General features: G+C 45.8%; 1 protein-coding gene and 1 long non-coding RNA gene across 3 annotated transcripts in view; both read left to right on the plus strand.

Moving 5' to 3' along the window:
* The window catches only part of LOC139052213 (rap guanine nucleotide exchange factor 2-like), a 784,545-nt gene that overhangs the window by 313,894 nt on the left and 451,711 nt on the right, over nucleotides 1-18,940 (plus strand). The window lies entirely within an intron of this gene.
* LOC139052212 (uncharacterized) lies at nucleotides 658-7,355 on the plus strand. The gene is made up of 4 exons (XR_011509781.1): nucleotides 658-817; nucleotides 3,139-3,221; nucleotides 3,837-4,059; nucleotides 7,258-7,355. It is a non-coding gene; the product is annotated as an uncharacterized lncRNA (long non-coding RNA).

Here is an 18,940-nt window from a genome sequence, read left to right on the forward strand (position 1 = left end):
TACATCTCTATATAGCGACCGAGACGCGACTCATACAGACTCATGTTCGCATCAGCAAGCGCGACCTGCCCGTCGTCAGAAGAAAACATTTGTCGATTGATGCCGTTCACTTCTTCTCGCGCCATCGTCGCCGCGTAAGGTAACCTTCAGCGCATTGGTTAAGCAGCACAGCTTTGCCACTGCATTCGCGCGGCTGCAACAACGAGCACTTAGGGAATGAGCCAAACCAGTAGTGAATCGCCACCATTTTCGACTACTCGCTTCGTGACAACTTGATGGATTTGTTGCCTTCGAGATCGAGACGATGTGTCGTCACGGAGGAAATCTCGGAGGCTATGCTTCAACATTGTCATCGATACTGAATCATTGTTTCAACGCAGATAATTGCGATTTGCGCAGCAACATAATTTATTTTATTACACTTTGTGTATAACTGACAGCTTTGCAAAAAAATTATAGGAGTTCTTCCCGAACGAAATATTTTTGAAAGTTTTTTACCAAACTTAGCGAAATGTACAAAAGTTAACAAGCAACATTGAAATTTGTTTTTTTTTGCGTGTTTGGTTGTTTGGCATTTGTTTTCGTCGCCATTTCGCTTTTTTTGCGTGGTCACCGTGTGCGCGTTGTATGCGTCGTGAGCTGTAAGCATGCGTGTGCGTTGTGATCTGCTGTTGCGCGACAAGAGACATTTTTGCCAAGAGCGTTGGCAGACGAAAAGCTGAATGTGCCCGTCCGTCCACTGGCTGACGCGGAGGTATGCCACCGACTGGCCTGCGTGGAAGCGTGCATGAAGAATGGAGCGCCGGCTGACCCGACGGTAAGCACGTTTCTTGTCTGTATAACTGATCGGCAACGTTCTGACTGGTGTCGTAGAAGTCGCGGGGCGCTTTTTTTGTCTCTGGGTGTACGTCGGGCAGACTTGCGCCTGTGGCGCTCGTGCTGTGTGAGTCAACCACTCCGAGCTGTATGTCTGATTCACGCGTGGTGCACGGCGTCGGTGTTTCAAAACATTTCGTGCTGGGCCGGTCCCGGGTGCATGTGTAGCGTGTTGCATGCTCATTCGGTCCATCAAGCGCCAAGGTGGGGTCATGTCTGTTTAAGCTGTGTATTTAGCAGCCTGGCCTATTCGTCTGTACTACACGGTAGCCAAGTTTATCGCGAACTGAAATGCACGAAACCACTTAAAACAAGGGCGCCTGTTCCTGTGTTGTCATGCTCGTCCCCACCCTTTGCGGTAGCTTAGTGTTGCACCACTGGCCTTGAGGCCGCAGGTGCAACTCCGGCTGCGGCAGCCGGATTTCGATGGGGCGAAATGCAAAAAACGCTCGTGCTTGGATATGGGTGCTTGTTAAAGATCGGGGTCGTGGTCAAATTTAATTCAGTTATACACTGCGGCGTACCTTGTAGTGAGATCGTGGCTTTGGATAGTAAAATCACAGAATTTGAATGTTTAACTTGCTTGACCCTGTTTTAAGTATTACCGTTGCAGCAGGACCCATGCACAGCCGTTTATATGAAAATCGAATTGGTGGACCGTCTTTTCCTTGTATTGTCATCAAATAATCATGCAGAAATGTCGTGGCCGATATCGTGTCATGTCTAATAAACGCGGATCGTCCTATAAAACAGGCTGGTTGATCGTTCGCGAATCGAATGCTGCCGTGTTGTAAAAAAGTAGAAAAAAAAATGCCTAAAGCGCATGTGATTGACGCCACCAGTTTCTCTCTCAGCCCTGGGTATCTTTTTCATGTTGCAAAATTATTTCTGTGAAATTATTTGTGTGCTCTGGATATCTTAAAGAACAAGATTTTACTCAAACCTGTAGTGTATTAAGACTTGTTAATCCGGCGTTACTATAAATATATGCCTTCTTGCTAAAAAGAAAGAAAAAAGGTTATGAAAGCATGCAAGCCTCTGAATACGAGAGAAAAGATGCAACCTTTAGACCAAATCTGGGTTATTTTTCCCTTCAGAGGACTGACCCAAATTCCTACTTTTATGTTCGCACAGAAAAGTGCCTTGTCATAAAGATGTAATATCAGGCACTTTCTTTTGAAATGTTTTTCTCTTAACCGCCCTGTGAAAAACTGTTGGTAAAAGAATTCGGTTCTTGCTATTTCAGTATACCTAAAACATATGCAGTGAACAATAAAAATATTCAACTAATTCATTCAGTCACATAAATAAAATACATTGCTAACACAGTAGCTGGTAGCAAGAAACACTTGGTTACATAAGCATCAAGCACTTATATACATTTTTTGTTATTGATGGCATTTCACTGTGTAGCTGATATGTAATACTGCATTTATAAAATACTTTAAATAGTGGCATCCACAGCATCTGGAGAAGAGTGCAGGGCACATTGTGTCTGATACTAGTGCAAACTTGCGTGACACATCAACAGCAGGCAACAATCTTACACCATCTGTTTAATGGTTTCTGTGAATATAAAAAAGGATCTTTAAGGCCCTTCCCTGCATGTGCGAATGTACTTTGCCACACCGAATAAACAGTGCTAACATAACAAGAACCAGTTGAACATGCCCTTCCACATCGAACGTTCCTGTGTACACGCCCTGTAATATTTATGGAAGTATAGGTGTCGAGGCCCTCTAGCCAGTTTATGTATGGAACTCCATGACTCCGGACAAAAAAAGCACACTGAAGCAGTGTATGGGTCTGGTAGTATTCAGTCCGTACTAGAATTTATGAGGAATATTGAATACTGAAGCATATTTAAAAAAACTTAGATGTATTCATCATACTGATTTGTTCCCTTTTGCTGCTTGAAAGAAATACCCATTAATTTTTTAAATAATTTTGTGGATAAACATGCCTATTCTTGAATTCAAAACTATCTGTGCAGCATGTGTGAAGACCTGCAACACTTTAATGGAAGGCTTCTCGGCTTCACTCGACTATCACGAAGTACCATGCATCCGACTCATGTTAAATGCCAGGCTCGCCAAATCACGCTTCAGTGACTGATGCACAAAAACCGAAGGGTCGCAAAATTCATTATTAAGTGCGAGATATTTTGCTGCATAAGGAAGTAGCATTTGGTGCTTTATCGCTGAAATGGTTGAAGTACATATTACTTTTATTCAGCGGTTGTATTGCTTTCTCATTATGCAGAAGCTGGCAAGAGAGTGAAGAGGCTACGAAAAATCCTCAACATCGAGAGCAAGCCAGAAGAACCAGTAATTGCTTGCACACAGGTACGCTTATTGTGTGCTGCCAGTTGTTCTCCCTTCTTTCTTTTGCTTTCTTTTTTGGCAATATAGTGCATTTCAAATGATTCCGTGAACAAAGCAAGATTAAATCAGTGTTTCCCAACTTCTGGTCCCTGAAATCACTTGACATAGCGAAAGGGATCTGTATGGATCACTTAAAGATTTGCAGTTGATCTTGCGATGTGTGACTATGACTAAAATTGATATCTGGGCAGCATGGTGGCAGGTAGCAAGCCGTTGCAGGAAAGTTGCTGGTGCTGTATGCTATTTAGCAATAATTAACAATGATCGTGTACGAGATCACGCTCACTGACGACACCTTGTGTATCTGTGGGCAACCAGCCGGCAACTACTAAGTCCACCTCTGAACAACTTATATTTGTTCGCACACGTGCACATGTGCTGCAGTCAGTGTCAGTAACTGCAAGCAACTGTCAAAGAAATGCCTCTGCAATGCAAACCATGCAACGGTGCTGCAAGACATTTGTTTTTCTTCTGCTGTCATTTATGGCTTGTCCTTTTGATGATAAATTGTTCACCTTTATGCTCTGTGTGATCAAAAGTGAGCTTTTAAAGTGTCGCTTAATTTTCTGTGTACAGGTTGACATTGGTGGCCGGACGCTGATTGGTAAGAACATCCTCGATCAGCTGAGCCAGGCCTGTGACTGTACCAGTGGCCGTGGAAAATTCGTCAGGGCACTTTTGCACCACGTCTTTACTGATGGTGGGCTCCACAGCAAGCCGCTGCTTGGGGGAAGAGCTGCCTACGTGGCGAGACGGTTCAAGAGGAGGCGCTCAACACTGTATGCGTGGAGACCGATAGGTGTGTACGCTATTTTAATAGTCATGTAGTCTTAAATAATGAAATCAGAACATGCATATAAGTTGAAGAAAGGCTATTTGTACAAACTGTACTGTTAGCAACTGGATATAGTATAGTAAGTGTTCCTAATATTTGGTGTAGAAAAACAAATAGTTCCCTTCTTTCATTATTTACATTATGGCCACAAAGTTATGCACAAATTTTAGAGGCCTGATAAAAGAAATGATTGGTTGAGCTATAGATTGATCACAGCTGCTTAAAAGATACTGATGGGCTAGTTGGTGAGCCATGATATTGAAGCAGCACACTTACATCTGACACATTCGCGTACACATAGAAAGGACATACACAGGCGCTGGACTGCACATTTTACAATATTGCTTAAAGACGACCCGTCTTTTGTAGTGCCACTTGAGAAGCACACGTGCTCTGATGGCAGTGAGGTGTGACAAGAGCGAGAGTAAAACACACAAAAAAAAAACACAAATAGAGGTGAGATTTTTGGATTCCCACCCTGAATAATCAAAGTCTAAATAGCGGCACGCTTTTTCAGAGAATGATACCAAGGTGCAACCGATAGACCTATCTTTCCATTTGTCAGTTTCTGTTGCTTTGTTTGTTATGTTCCCTTCGCAAAACTTCCGTATCTTTCAGGACAGGTTTGCAGCCCCAATCCTTGCAATGATAGGCTAAATGACTTGTATCTTTAGCCGTGCAGGGATAAATGTGCTCATTTAGCCTTGTATATTCAAGCACCTGCATATCTGCCCAGTGTATGCCTTGTTACAGGACAGAAGGATCCTATAAACCACTCCGTCTGCACAAGTGACATAGGGCTTTCGACGGTTGATTGCACAGGGACTTGTTCTTTTTTTTGTGCCATTCACCTTTTTGCACAGGATCGACAACTGCACAGGTGTGGTAAACACTACATCAACGCCTGCCCTTTGACCTATCTTTTGCAGATTGTGGGAAATTGTGTGTACATCAGGTATGACTGCGTTGTCTTGACAGTCCTTGTGACTGCAGTGGATCCGCTCACTTTTTTGTGTTTAGTAACCTGAAACGTATCAAGAGCTTCGATGGATACCTAGGGCTCCTGAGGCGGGTTACCTTGTTTGTGAAGCTGGTTTCACATTTGTGATGGCATGATTTTTGCAGTGCGTTAAGAAAGCAAGAGTGGACAATCGCCCTCTTCACAAGCTTTGAATGTGCCGATTGGTAGGGAAGGACAGATTTGTTGCTCCTTGGTTCATAATACCAACATACACACCAATGCAGTGTTTTATAAATGCCTCACGTCATTGTTACTAACACATAAGCTACCTATCAGCGGTTTTATTAGGTTTTTAGACCTTGGTGCATATGTATCCTCTGATCAAATCTGTTGGTCTTATGAGCCAAGGAGCAACAAAGCTGTCCTTCCCTACCACTCGGCCCATTCAAAGCTTGTGAAAAGGGTGACTGTCCACGCTTGCTTTCTTAACACACTGCAAAAAACATGCCACCACAAATGTGAAACAAGCTTAACAAACCAGGTAACCTGCCTCAGGAGCTCTGGGTATTCATCGAAGCTCTTGGTCAGTTGCAGAATGCTTACATAAGAAGACAGAAAAGGCGAGCGGATCCACGCACAGTCACAGGGCATTACAAGCTGGTCATGCCTTATGTACTCACAATTTCCCAAATCTGCTAAAGATAGGTCACAGGGCTGGCATTGATGTGGTGTTTTGCGCACCTCTGTGATTGTCGAGCCTGTGCAAAAAGGGGAATGGCGCGAAAAAAGGAACAAGTGCCTGTGCAATCAACCACTGAAAGCCCTGTGTGAATTGTTCAGAGAGAGTGGTTTATAAGCTCCCTCTGTCCTGTAACAAGGTATACATTCGGCAGACGGGCAGGTCCGTGAGTGCGAGGCTAACTGAGCACAATTATCACTACATGGCTAAAGATTCAGATCACTGAGCGTTTCATTGCAAGGATTGTGGCTGCAAACCCATACTGAAAGATACGGAAGTTGTGCGCAGAGAACACAAACAGCAAACGGGAAATTCTTGAAGCAATAGAAATTGACAAATGGAAAGATAGGTGTATCAGTTGCCCCTCAGTATCATTCTCAAAAGAAGCATGCTGCTATCTTGGACTTTGGTTATTCATAGTGGAAATCCAAAAATTTCATCTTTATTTGTGTTTTTTGTGCATTTTATCCTGGCTCTTGTCGCACCTCACTGCCATCAGGGCATGTACGCTTCACAAGAGACTATAAAAGATGGGTCTTTGAGCAATAAAGCAGTAGTTGCAGTCTGGCGCCTGTGTATGCCCTTTCTAAGTGTACGTGTCAGATGTAAGTGTGCTGCTTCAAGGTCATAGCTGGCCAGAGAGCACACATGTATTCCTAGGTCGAATTCTGCACCAGCTATTTCTGATGGCACATTTTAATATATGCTCGGCGATTTGCTATGTGCTGGCTATCTTATACCTTTGTTTCTTTACTAAGAAAAACCTGCACTATTTTTCAAGACTTCTTGGGTTAACTTAGCGCTTATTGTTATTATAAAGTGTCAAATATATATGTTGTATGAAAGGTTCACTCTAGCAGGAACTTAGTGAATGCACAGAGAGGAAGAGCCCCATCACATTCGTGTGACAGTCACGTTGAGCATAAAGCTGATTTAGTTCATTTGCTGCATGTCTGACCACCACTGCTGTCATGTGTAAGCAGCAGGCTGCACCTACTTTAAAGATGAATGTTTTCTCTTAAATCAATTAAAGGGTGACAGGAAGTAGTAAATTTCATATGCAATGTTTTCACTTGCTATGTTCAAGCTTTGCATTGCCATAGTGACCATCAGATAATTTAAAGCATAATGCTGTTTGTAATAACACTTAATCAAGGATAAAACGAAAATATTACAGGATTTTTTGGGCAGATAATTCGAGCATGAAACTAGTTTAATCTGCATAGAAGCTGACTTGTATAACTTTTTGTCTAGCAGCTTGTACAAAGCTCTTGCCACATTTACCATGACTCCTTATACTGTTATTATAGCTCCTTATGCAGAACATCAGTAGTACATGGATTAAACATGAAAGCTTCTAGTAGATATTTATTTCTTAGTTTTGTGGTTTAAATAATCACTATTGCCTGCTAATTTAATTTGCTAAAGCTGCACATTGTTTCATTTACTCATATGTTTTCAGGATACACCTGCTCAGTTTCCGGGAGCCAGTGTTCCGTACATCAAGAAGAGCCTATCCTTGCTTCTTTCGTGATAAATAAAATGAAGTAAGACCATGGCTTTTCATATGCCTTCTTATTTGTTACTGCTGGCTGCACCTCATATTCAGCCTCAGTAAGCATTATCTTACATGAAGTCATTGCATTGAGGACTGAATGCAATGACAACATTATGAAGATGCTGCGCAATACAATGACAACCCAGTGGAAAAATAGTACAATTAAAATCCAATGAAGATCCCGTGAAAAAACAACACAATAAAAATACCATGGAGACCCCATAGAAATACACCACCATAATACTCCAATGGAAATACAATGGATTCACGGTGGCCACTTTTCCATAATCTCTCAACAAATCCTCCATCAAATGCCAATGGAATTTCCACAATTTTTTTGTTGATGGTACAATAAGATATCGATGGAAAATCAATGGATTCCCAACAACATTTTTTGTAAGGGGTTGTAGCTAAGACACGACACGGAGCCCGAGGACGCAATGTCATAGACGTGCACGGCGAATAATTTTCAATCTGGCAAGCTCTTATTTTCCGTGTTTCCGAGTGGCACCGCTGCCCAGCTCCCTGCAAGCTTTGTACATCTTGTGTCAACGTGAAGTGACTTGCAGTATAGCCACTGTAAAAACACCCGCCCTTCGCATGCGCCCTCTCGCGAGCTCCGCATGAAAAATCCCATGGAAACTATGCAGACCGCAGACGCGATTTCTTTTATGTCCGCTGGCACGCGCATTTTAGACGCTAATCCTTCTTCCTCCCCCCCCCCCTCTTTCTTTGTATATATATATATATATATATATATATTACTTTCTCGTTTGATGCCGTTGCGGGAGTACAGGAGGCGTCCGGAACTAGAGCCAAAAAATACGGGCCACCCCTAGCTATGAAAGAGGGTGATGCACGCGCGCTCTTGGCCACTTGAACCGGCTGGAAAACAAATGGAGATCTCCGCGCCGGCGTTGTTGCGGATGCCGTACAAGGGGAATCTCTAGACCGCTTCCTCCTCCTCCTCCTCCTCCACCACCACCTCTTGTACTCTTTCCCCCTTTCCCCCACCGCCCTCGCGGGGCCTTTTCTCGTGTATGCCTATGCAGTCTGGAGCTGCTTCCGTTTATTTATATTTCGTACTCGTCCCGTCAGATCCATTTGTTTTCTGCGGCTGGTTGCGTGTTTTCCTTGTTCAGTCTCTCTCTCTCTCTCTCTCTCTCTCATCTTCTTTTACCCTTCGATATTCACAGCGCGACAGGAAAGATGGCGAGGCAGTCGCGAAGAGAACGCACAGAGGGGGTTCCGGCCGTGAAAAATTACCGCGTGGTACGATTCTCCACCGCTGCGCTGAAATTCCTCGCCTTTGCTTCCTCTGCTCTCATGCGTGGCAGTGTTGGTGCTCTTTTGCTGTGCGCCTCCTTGTTCGTCTCGCTGTGTTCTGGTCGCGGTCGAGTTTTTTAACCCTGCTTACGCCTCTTGGCAGAGATGTCTGGAAGAACAGAGCGTGCGCGCTTGCAGAGTACTAGTGTAAAACTGTCGGTCGGCGCATAAATAACGGCGAAAACGCCAACCCCTCCTCTCCACAGGCCTTTTTCTCACTTCTTCCGTCATCTTCTCTCTCGCATTCTCTGGAACTTGTGCGTTGCTTCCACGGTGCGTTGAGGGCATCTTGCTCAAGTAGAGTAAAACGAGGCAATGCTATGGCAAGGGTTGTAAGCGTTGATTTCTCGTCGTTCTCTCAACCAGCTTCACTCTGCGCGAGGTTCTGCTTTAGTGCGCGTACGCTCGATCTTTTTTTTTTGTCTTTTTATCTTTCGCTTTCGCTGTTGCAACACCCGCTCTTCTGCGCTCGTGGTGGCTGTAGTGTCGGCTGCAGCTCATCGTATCTCGCGCGTTAAGTTACGCGTGGTCGCTTATTTCGCGGACTCTTGTTCGAGAGATGCTGAGTCTCAATGAACAACCGGAGACTTGGCCTGACATGCTACTGCAGGTGTCGAGTGAAAAACGTGTCATGCATTAGGATAATAAAAAAGCGCAGACGGCAGAAACATGCAAAAAAAAGAAGAAATTCTGGGGTTTTACGTGCCAAGAGAGTGAGAAATAAATAAAGGTCAAATCAGGGACGTTAGATGAGAATATCCGGTTCGCTATTCTGCACTGCAGAAAAGGGGAAGAAAAAAGGTAGGAGGAAACGGGGAGGATAACAGGCAAAGGAAGAGAGAAAGTACACCGTAATGGCGAGTGCAAGACAGGTGGGGAAAAAAATCACGCTGGAGTGTTCTAGTCTTTCGCACAAGCCAGCTGTCGAATGGAGCTCACCAGCTTCTGTGTTGAGACGGTTTTTGGCGGCCTATTTTCTGTCCACGAAAGAATGTTAACTTCTGGAGCTCTCCTCTAGTCAAGCGATGCCAGCTGCACTCTACTCAGTGTGTCAAACGCGTGCATAAAACTTTGAGCCGGCGTAGAATGCTGACTGTCTGAAGCACACGGAAACGTCCATTAATGAGCGCAATAGGGATATAAATTGGCAATCTGCAACTGACACTTCGCCAGTAGGAGCATTTTGTGTCAGAGTAAGGGCAGTATACGCTGAGATCCCTTGGCAACCGATTCGTACATCAGAGCAGGGGCCATACGCTGCATCTCCTTGGCACAAGATGGCACAAGACACAAGATGGATAAATTGTATACAAAGGGGTACGTAAGTGAAGGCTCACATCACACTTGTTGTCCTGTTGCCTCATGTGAAAGACTACGCCTTCTTGTTCAGCGTACACTCGCCACTGCAAGCTGTGGGAGAAAGGCAAAACATACAGGTATACAAGTATACGTAATATTCGATGCTTTTATTCCGTGAGACTATCTTAGATGTTAGTATCATGTGGTCGCATTGCTCAATACGCGGAAGGCGAACAAGTAGAAAAGTTATTACAATAAACATGACTCTTTTGAACGAATTTATATGGCGACCTGTTCGAATAAAAGAAATAAGTCCTATGCATGCACGGGTGAGTAACAGCGCAAGGTTTCCCACGCAGCTGAGTGCGTTGTAACGTTGTTAAAACGTCTTAGACACGAGAGTTTTTGTTGCAGCGGCCTCAGTTTTACGTGACACCGAAGACATTAGACAGTTTTAGTTGGGCGTCCGCAACAGCTCTGCGTACGCAGGAAACGCGCAGCTTCTCAAAAGCTGCGTAGCGTCCGCTGCGGGCCATGTGGGCTTTGCGAGACGTTGTCGCGTGTTCTCGCGTGTCCACGAGAGCGCATTTTTCGATATGGCTCTTGCCGAAGATAGGACTCCGGCTTGTGGTTTGACCGCGTGGCGGCTCATATTGGCTACACAGTTTCAGAAGGTGGCATATGGCGGCACTGTGTAGCACACTACCGGCTCCTGCGCGTGCAAGTCAGCAATTCCCTTCTTAACGTTTGCGTCCGGCCAACTATTGCCGTTTCGTGCGCGCGCGCGCTTCGCTACGTGCGCACAACCTCACGCACTACGTACGTGAGTGATTGCGGGCGCCCAACTAAAGCTGTCTAATATCTCTCAAAGTTTAACCTGCTGTCAGTTGTACCACAGCACAGCGTTCGCGTACATTTACTTCAAATGCGCCTGCTTGCATCACGGGACATATTTCACAGAAGCTCCCAAAATGCGAAGCGTCAGACCGGAGGACGCACAACAGGGGCAAGAACGCAGGATTCACTCGAATGATTCCACCAAATAGTTATACATACTTACTAAAGATATCGTAGTAGCATGGAAGTGTATGGGACTACTTGCTCCGCCAACACCTTGGTTGAGCCACCTGGTCCATGATCCATCGAGTTTAGCGTCCCAAAGCTACGCCGGGGCTTTGAGAGGCGCTGCATTGGAGGGCTTCGGATAAAACTCGACCACCTAAATTCACCTAAATTCTTTGCATATCGCTCCCAACAAAATGCCGCCGTCACTCCCGGGAGTTGAACCCGCGGCATGATCGTTCATTCGAAATGACACGGGGTGGCGCAGAATTTCGAGGAAGGGGAAATAAAGTGACCCTATACGTGCGTAAGCTCAGCACTTTTCTCGTAAGAAATCGGGCAGTTCGTTATGTCCATAATGCGCTACACGCGTGGAACGGGAGAACGCATCAAACGTGAGTAAACATAGACAACACGGAACATGACCGTCAGCGGTCACGTATACGGAAGCCGCACCAATTGTAACTGAAGGGCGCAAGAGAAAACCATGACAAGTGAGTTTATAGAAAGTATCAATTTCTACCAAAACGTGAAACTGTGACCACGATAAGTAGCGTTTCATTGCGTGCACTATTTCGAATATTGTCCCGCGGAATATCAGTTGCATAACACCTTCGCAGCGGCGCGTGAACAACCTGCTTTGGAGAAGCGCAGCTTTTGCTCATTCCTTAGTTAAACGTTGCCTTTAATTTCTTGCTGTAGGCTTTGCTTAACTTTTTTCACCTCGCGGCTCTTTTCTAAATGTGTTGCGCACCCCTGCGCGCACTGCAACTATATATGCCTCGTGAGGTAGTGCTGCTCTTAGCACCGGCACTTCGTCGATATCACGTGGTCGTCCTTGCGATGCGCCAGAAAACTGTCGAACATTGTATTGGCAGCAAATGTCCCGTATTATTTTGTGTCGTTGTTCGGAGGTCTTTGAACGAGAAATTATGCGCATTTTTTTAAGGAGCTTTATAATCAGCTGCGCCACTTCGCGGTGATATAACATCCGATATGCTATCGCCGGTTGGTTGGGATGCTATCGCGCCTGGAATACTTGCATATTGGGTCGAAACGCTGAACCAGTTATGTCTTCAAAGTTGCATTTCAGACAGATGTTACCGCATTCAAAGGACGTCTGTAACCAAAATTACTATGAATCGGACTGCTTGTTTCTGGCTGCTCTTCAGCACATTGAAAAGTTACGCATAGACGTTAAGCCTGATTTGCCCAGTTGCGCGAGCGGGCTGCTTTGGTGACCTTTCTCTGTTTTCTGACAGATAAAAGCGATACGCTTAATATGCTTGATTTGGCAGTCTTTTCATACGAAACACGAGTCTGAAAACGTATGTATCCTAAATTCGTGCGAGTTTTATTTCTCAGAATCCTGAATTTTAGACAGCCACATTAAAATTGTCATTTCCTTCGCTCCTTTATTTCGCTCCTTAAAAATGCCATAATGCTTACACAGTCCCCACACATTCTTATTATTTTTCTTCTTTTTTCCATTTTCAGGACTTCTTAAATCCGATCAGTATGACCTCCAAACATTTCCAACCATACTTCAGCCACTATGACGCAATCCTTAAACTACAAAGCACTCCCGCCAGTTTGCGGGTTTATTTTATGTGGCAGTTTGCCGAGCCTAGGTCGCCTGTGTTCCACGATCCATATAGGGCTCTCTGTCAATCCTTATCTTATATAATTTCGTCGTTTCACTCTTGGCGCGCTCTCCATGTTTCCGCGGTGTTGAAAGGCGCCAAAGATCGTAGCTCACATTCCTTCGCCGCCTTCGCGAGTCACAGATTTCTTTTATTCTCCCTTCACGCTCGAGCCGGCTGCTGTAAATTACTACGATGCTTTTATTACACGGAGAGCGCTCACGCACAGCATACGCGCGATCAACACAAAAGGAGATATTAGAGAAGAAAAAATGGATGAAAGAGCCCAGAGCTGAACGAGCTAAGTGGAGAAAGAAATTTCGCTGATAAGGAAAGAAAATGTGATGTGCAGAAAATGTAAAGAAGGACAGCCTAAAAAGGAGAAGGAGAACGAGCCAAAAATTCTACGTGGCCCAAGGAGCGCTCGAGTTCTGTTTCCTTTCCTATTTTCGCGCTTCATGTTTTCACCCGTTCACATTTCACAATGCGAGCATATCTGCCGTAACAGAATCCGCGACGGTCAAAAAGAAAGACGTGAGAGAACAAGAAGGCGAGGGCGTGAGCTTGGGGTGGCGCTGTCGCGCGTTATTGCTGATTTCTCGCCCGCCGCCTTGCGTCACTGTTTGCACAATGAAGTTGCCAGTGAAAGCGCCGCGCACGAGCGGTCATGGTTGAGCAAGAAAGGCCAATGAGCGATGTGTTCCGTAGCCCGCGTCGTGACGTGTCGGCGCCGTAGCGGCGCTGAAGAAGCGGACGACGCCGCGCGCTGGTCTTTTGTCTCGGGGGAGGGGGGCGTCTCTTGCGCCACTCCCATGATGATGACGACGCCGTAAAGGGTGGCTGACTGCACGCTACCGCAACTGTGCTGTCTTTCTGCACAGCGCACAACGCGGAATACGCACGTCAGTGCCAACATTGTACGCGAGGTCGGCCAATGCTGTTATTTCGCATGTTACGCGTTTCAATTTCAGAAGCCAAACATTGCCTAGAGAGAAGTAGGCACTCTCACTCTGTACTGAAGTACAGGGGCTGTACTCACTCTGTACTCAAATACAGTATATTAGCATAGCGTTACCGCCCCTAAGGTTACCGCTGTAGCGTTACCGAAACAGCATGCCACCGACTCCGCATACGCGTCGTTTTTGGCGCGTGCGCAGCTGAAGAAAGGCGGTATCGGTATAACAGTAACTTTGTGCTGAAACGCTCAGACCGGTCAGTGAACCAATAGATCTGTGCGCAGATTCGCAGAACTGGGCCACGTAAGATAAACGCGCGTTCAATATCTCTGCAGTTTCGATTATTCGATCGGTACGACAATGCTTAACGCCTGGACGTCTCGCCACGTAATAATTCACCTTCGAACAAGCGCATAGGGTAAAATTACATGCTGTAGATCTTTTAACTAGTTTATGATAGAGCGCTGCTGATTTCCCTGGCTTTTCTTTAAAGGTTTAAAGGTTTAGCCATTGCAAACAGATATGCGCGATGCGTAGGTCACAAGGTGACGATGGGCAAAGCGTTAAACCGATGTACGCCATGAAAATAGCCGAAAATCCGCACCAAAAAACAAAAAAGCAAACAAACCTGTGGGCCCTTCTCGAAAGAGCGAATTGAACAGCCAGCGATATAACATGAAGCGTGTGGCGCCTCAGCACGCTGAGCGCCTGCGGCGCACAAATCTTCACTTGCAGCGCGAACAACTCGGGGATTCCCGCGTAACACGGAGTGCGCAAAACCTTACTTCTGGAAATGCGCAACGCAGCGAGACAATAAGGCAGACAAAGGAAATGAGGCTAGACTCGCAAGATCGGGGACTGTGCCAAACGAAAAATAAAAAATAAATAAAAATAAACATAAAGTGGACGGGGTGATTGAAGGGGGGGGGGGGGTGCTTTTAAGTCCGATGGCAGAAGGGGAAACGGAAAGGAATGTCCCTTGCGGGTCTTGGTCGCGGCAACGAGGGAGTGAGCCTTTACTGCGCAGGGTGGGCAAATCGTCTCATTGTACCATGGCTTCCCGAAATTTCATTTGCGTCTATATCGGCTACGATTGAAGCCATATTAAGAATTATTGCGATTTAACGCTTTCCAGAGTGCGCTTCACAATTTCTCGGGTTTAATCAACATTTCTGACCAAGGTTGGCGAGGGGCCTTTAAAGTAAGGCGAAGCGTAATCAACCATTGTAATTCTAGGACGCGTGGTTTGTACTACAAAGGACGCCGTGAACGCTTCAGGGAAACGTGTGATGCGTGCTAAAATTAATGAAAACGTCTGTGCAATAGGAGAGTGCGGGAGAGCGAATAACAATAGTAGGTTAAACTGCTTCGCTGCGTGGCAACTACTGATTGGTTGCTATGCTCCCAAGGCCCTTTCCGCACTTCATCCGCAGCAAGTTTTACCAAGCGGCATTACCGTTGAATTTGTGTGCGAAGATGATCAACCCAAAGGTTCATTTCTACGAAAATAAAGTGCTCGGTTGCGTAGAAAACCGATAAACTGCCACGTGTCATCTCGAAAAACGGAAACGATTCAGTAGCCCAATTCACAAAGCTTTTCGTTCGCAAGTGCTGTTTCCCATTTGTCGGTCTGTCGCCTACGCTAATATTATTTCCGACATCGCGATTCGTTGGAGTTTGCTCTTACGAATGCGTTTAGAGTGAGAACATTTTTGAGAATGTGCGCCCAAAAGTCTTTAATTGAAAGGTTAAAAACAGAACTGATTTCAGCACGTAAAGCCCCAGACTTGAAATTTTTTTAACAGAAAGTATTTAACATCCCTAAACATCACAGCGGGTTATGAGGAGTGCAGTATTGGGGGACTATGTGTTAAGTCTGACCACCTATAGTTCTTAAACCAGCAATCAAAGATGGGTGCACGAGCGTTTTTTTTTTTTTTGCAATGGAATGCGGCCGTCGTGGCCAGGAATTAAACCTGCAGCCTCTTGTCCAGTAACAGCCATAGCCAGGCGACAGACACTGAACCACAGTGAGGCACATATACACTCTTTAAACTTGTCTGTGTACTGGGAAAAACATCTTTATTTTCTCTTTTTTTCTTCTTTTTTTTTACACTTCACAACGAAAGCTACACTTCGACAGCTACTTCCTAGGTGGTAGCGGCAGTGGGTTGTTGTTGTTGTTTTATGGCATAATTCTGCACACTCGCTATTTTACACTCAATGAACTTCAATCTGGCAAATTCTCTTATTCCGCGCAATGCGGCCGCCAGTATAGTGCCTTTTGTATCTCCGCTTTTCGTTCGCGTGACGAATTCCTGCCTTGCTACTCACGGTATCGTTTAACGTCCTCCCCGGTCTATCCAAATCATCAACCCCTTCCCGCTTGTTTCGCTTTGTTCTGTTTGTTTTGCTTCCATCCCTGAAACCACATTTATCTTTCTTTAGGACTCCAATAAGCGTCATCTCCGAGTCCCTTTCTAGTCACTCAGCTTTTCCGTTTAACTTTTCTATTTCTCAGAGAAGCAAGCTTTACAGGCAGAAAATGCTATAGAGCACTGACGACCTTTAAAACAAGGCGTGACGGGTATGCATGCATTGTCGCATGGTGGAAATTAAGCCTTTAAAAGGAAGGGAAGTTCTCATATCTGCATACAGAAAATGTAACTGATGCCTAATTGCCTAGTACCACAGTGCGGACGAACATGCAAGCATCTGCCATCAACTAAAGCTGAAGAGGTTGCACCCGTCGCTCCTGTTAAATGTCACGCTAAATATGTTGAGCCTGGGGCCGTATAACGTAAAAATATTCCAAGTTGTTTTTATTCCAATCTATTTACGTCAAATATGCACAACCGCCGACGCAACCATCGGGCGGTCACCCGTAGGGTTGTCTGAACAAACCAATCAAATGCTCCCCTCGTTCATGAGAGGTCACATTTGTTTACTTGATAAACGAATAACATTGCCTGCACTGAGCGCTTTGTCTTATCTAATTGGCTCACAAGAGGCGAGGAGCATGATCAAGTGGAGAGGGATTGGGGCCGAGCCACTGCACTGAATATCGATAACAGGATGAAGAGGGTGGTGCCGGCGTCTGCGATTGGTCCGCTTTCTCTTACTTAGCTTGCGGTGGCTCGTCCACAATCGCGGCGACATGCAACGGAAGCTTAAGAATGACGCTAAAACGGATCCTCAGCAAAGAAGAGTTGGCAGAACGAGGTCGTAAACGTGCCGAAAGTTATCGAAAATGTTACATGGCCACCCAAAAAGTTTTATTAGACGCAAATAAACCTATGCTCCCTGGCAGGGGCGAGTAGCCAGTGCCTCAGCGATCGGCGACAGCCATCTTTTATTCCTTTCGGAACGGGGCAGCCTGCGGCTATTCAAAAGAAAATTCAGTTTTGTTCGGACTATTAATGCATCTTTAACGCGTACGCGTCACTTTGACGCGGTAAGTTTTTGCGGTTTCGTGACGTCACGTGAGAGTCAGGTGGAGTGGATGCAGCCCGAAAACTTGTGACCAATAGCCGAAGGCTAATGGCAAAAAGGCGTCGAATCAGAAGTAACTATTTTTATTTTGTTCGGTCAAATTGTGCATAATCAGTGTGTACACGTCATATCAGATGGGGAGCTATTGCGGTTTTCGTGGCTTCGCGTGACAGATAGGTGAAGTGGGGGTGGTCCAAAAAGTTTTTGACCAATCGCCGTGGGCTGATACCAGAATTGGAATAGAAAAGTTTGGAATAGCTTGTTAAGAATGGCGAGCTGCAAGGCAAGATTGCCACCCAGTTACGGCTGGGGGACACGACGCGCATCCCCCACTGTTAAGAATGGCGAGCTGCAAGGCAAGATTGCCACCCAGTTACGACTGGGGGACACGACGCGCATCCCCCACTCACCGTCGCTGCAGCTAGGAGGCGTTCGAAGAAGCGGCCTTTGTGCTGAAAACCGCCTCCTTCCACCAGCCCCATCGACATTGTGACGGAACGAGTTCGGTGTGCGAACAATGGTTCCGGAGTTCTCCAGCGCGGACCTGATCTGATACGCATGGACAAGCTGCCGCGGGAAAGCCGTATTTTGGTGCTTCCCATGCCTCGGCCAGACGCAGGACAACGAGTTACCCACGATTGGCACCGATACTTCCCGGAACGGCACCCCTCCAACGCCATCGTCGGGCATCGAAATGTGTGTGCCTTTGTGTAAGTAAACTGTTCTGCGGAGGGGCGGCAGGTTGGTGATGAGTAAACGAACAGTCGCCGCCTCGTATGGCCGGCGGACCGAGTGTATAAAAACTGTTGTTGTGCGAATGCTGCAGTCACTTCTCTCATGCAGTCATGTTGGACTGACACTCTTCTTTTTCAAGCAGTCATGTTAGACTGATTTAATTTCTGTAAATAAACCCATATTCCTCGTTCTCGATGAGAAGCAGTTCTTCACTTCATCGACGTCCTCAGCGTAAATAAGTTGGACGACGGCATGGGCCAGCTACCTTCGAATTCATGTCGTACTCCAATCTTGGCAAAGGACCACGAGCGATGGGATTGAGCCCCCAATCCTGACAAGCTTTACGTTATAGCGCCCCTGTTTACGGTTTACGGCTTGTGTACGAAAAGTAAGAAAACTGTTCTTTGTTACCTAATAATAGCCTGCACGACCGGTGCTCCTCTGCTAGCGAACTGCGATAGCTATTCAGTTGATGGCAGGGTCTTTGGGGAATTATCGACGGCGCCTACGCTCGTAGAGGGTTCAGATTCTGAAAGCCGTATGCACGCAAAAACAGTTCGTAAGAAGGTATACTGGCTGGCCAAACGGGACATAGTCACAACCGGCGCCCGATAATTTAAAATAGTCAGTTCCGTCTAGAAAAGTTGGAAAGAGCGCGTGTGAGGGCCTTTAAAGAAACCTTTTAGATATCATTCCAATAACTGTAGATAGGCTGAGGCAGTCCGGTGCCGATACAGGTCACATAGTTTCAATTTGTGTCATCCATTTCACACTTTTCTGACATCTTTTCACTACGCTTCTCCTGTGCGATTGACACTGAACAGCACTGGACAAGGAATGGTGGTAGAGCACGGCATACTGAATAATGTAATTCGCATGACACAAATGCTGGCGAAGGTTTTCTCGCAAGTAACATGCTCTCGCCGTATAATATTAATGTTCTCGCTACTGCAATTTCGATACCATGCGCGAATTCGCTCTTTCGTAAGCGTAGCTTGAAGGATGTATGAGGTTTGGGAAATCTTTTTTCGTCTTCCTTCAATAATTACTGGTGGTGGTGGGGGGCGGGGGGGT

Source organism: Dermacentor albipictus, unplaced genomic scaffold (assembly GCF_038994185.2).
Source record: "Dermacentor albipictus isolate Rhodes 1998 colony unplaced genomic scaffold, USDA_Dalb.pri_finalv2 scaffold_20, whole genome shotgun sequence".
Classification (NCBI taxonomy): domain Eukaryota; kingdom Metazoa; phylum Arthropoda; class Arachnida; order Ixodida; family Ixodidae; genus Dermacentor; species Dermacentor albipictus.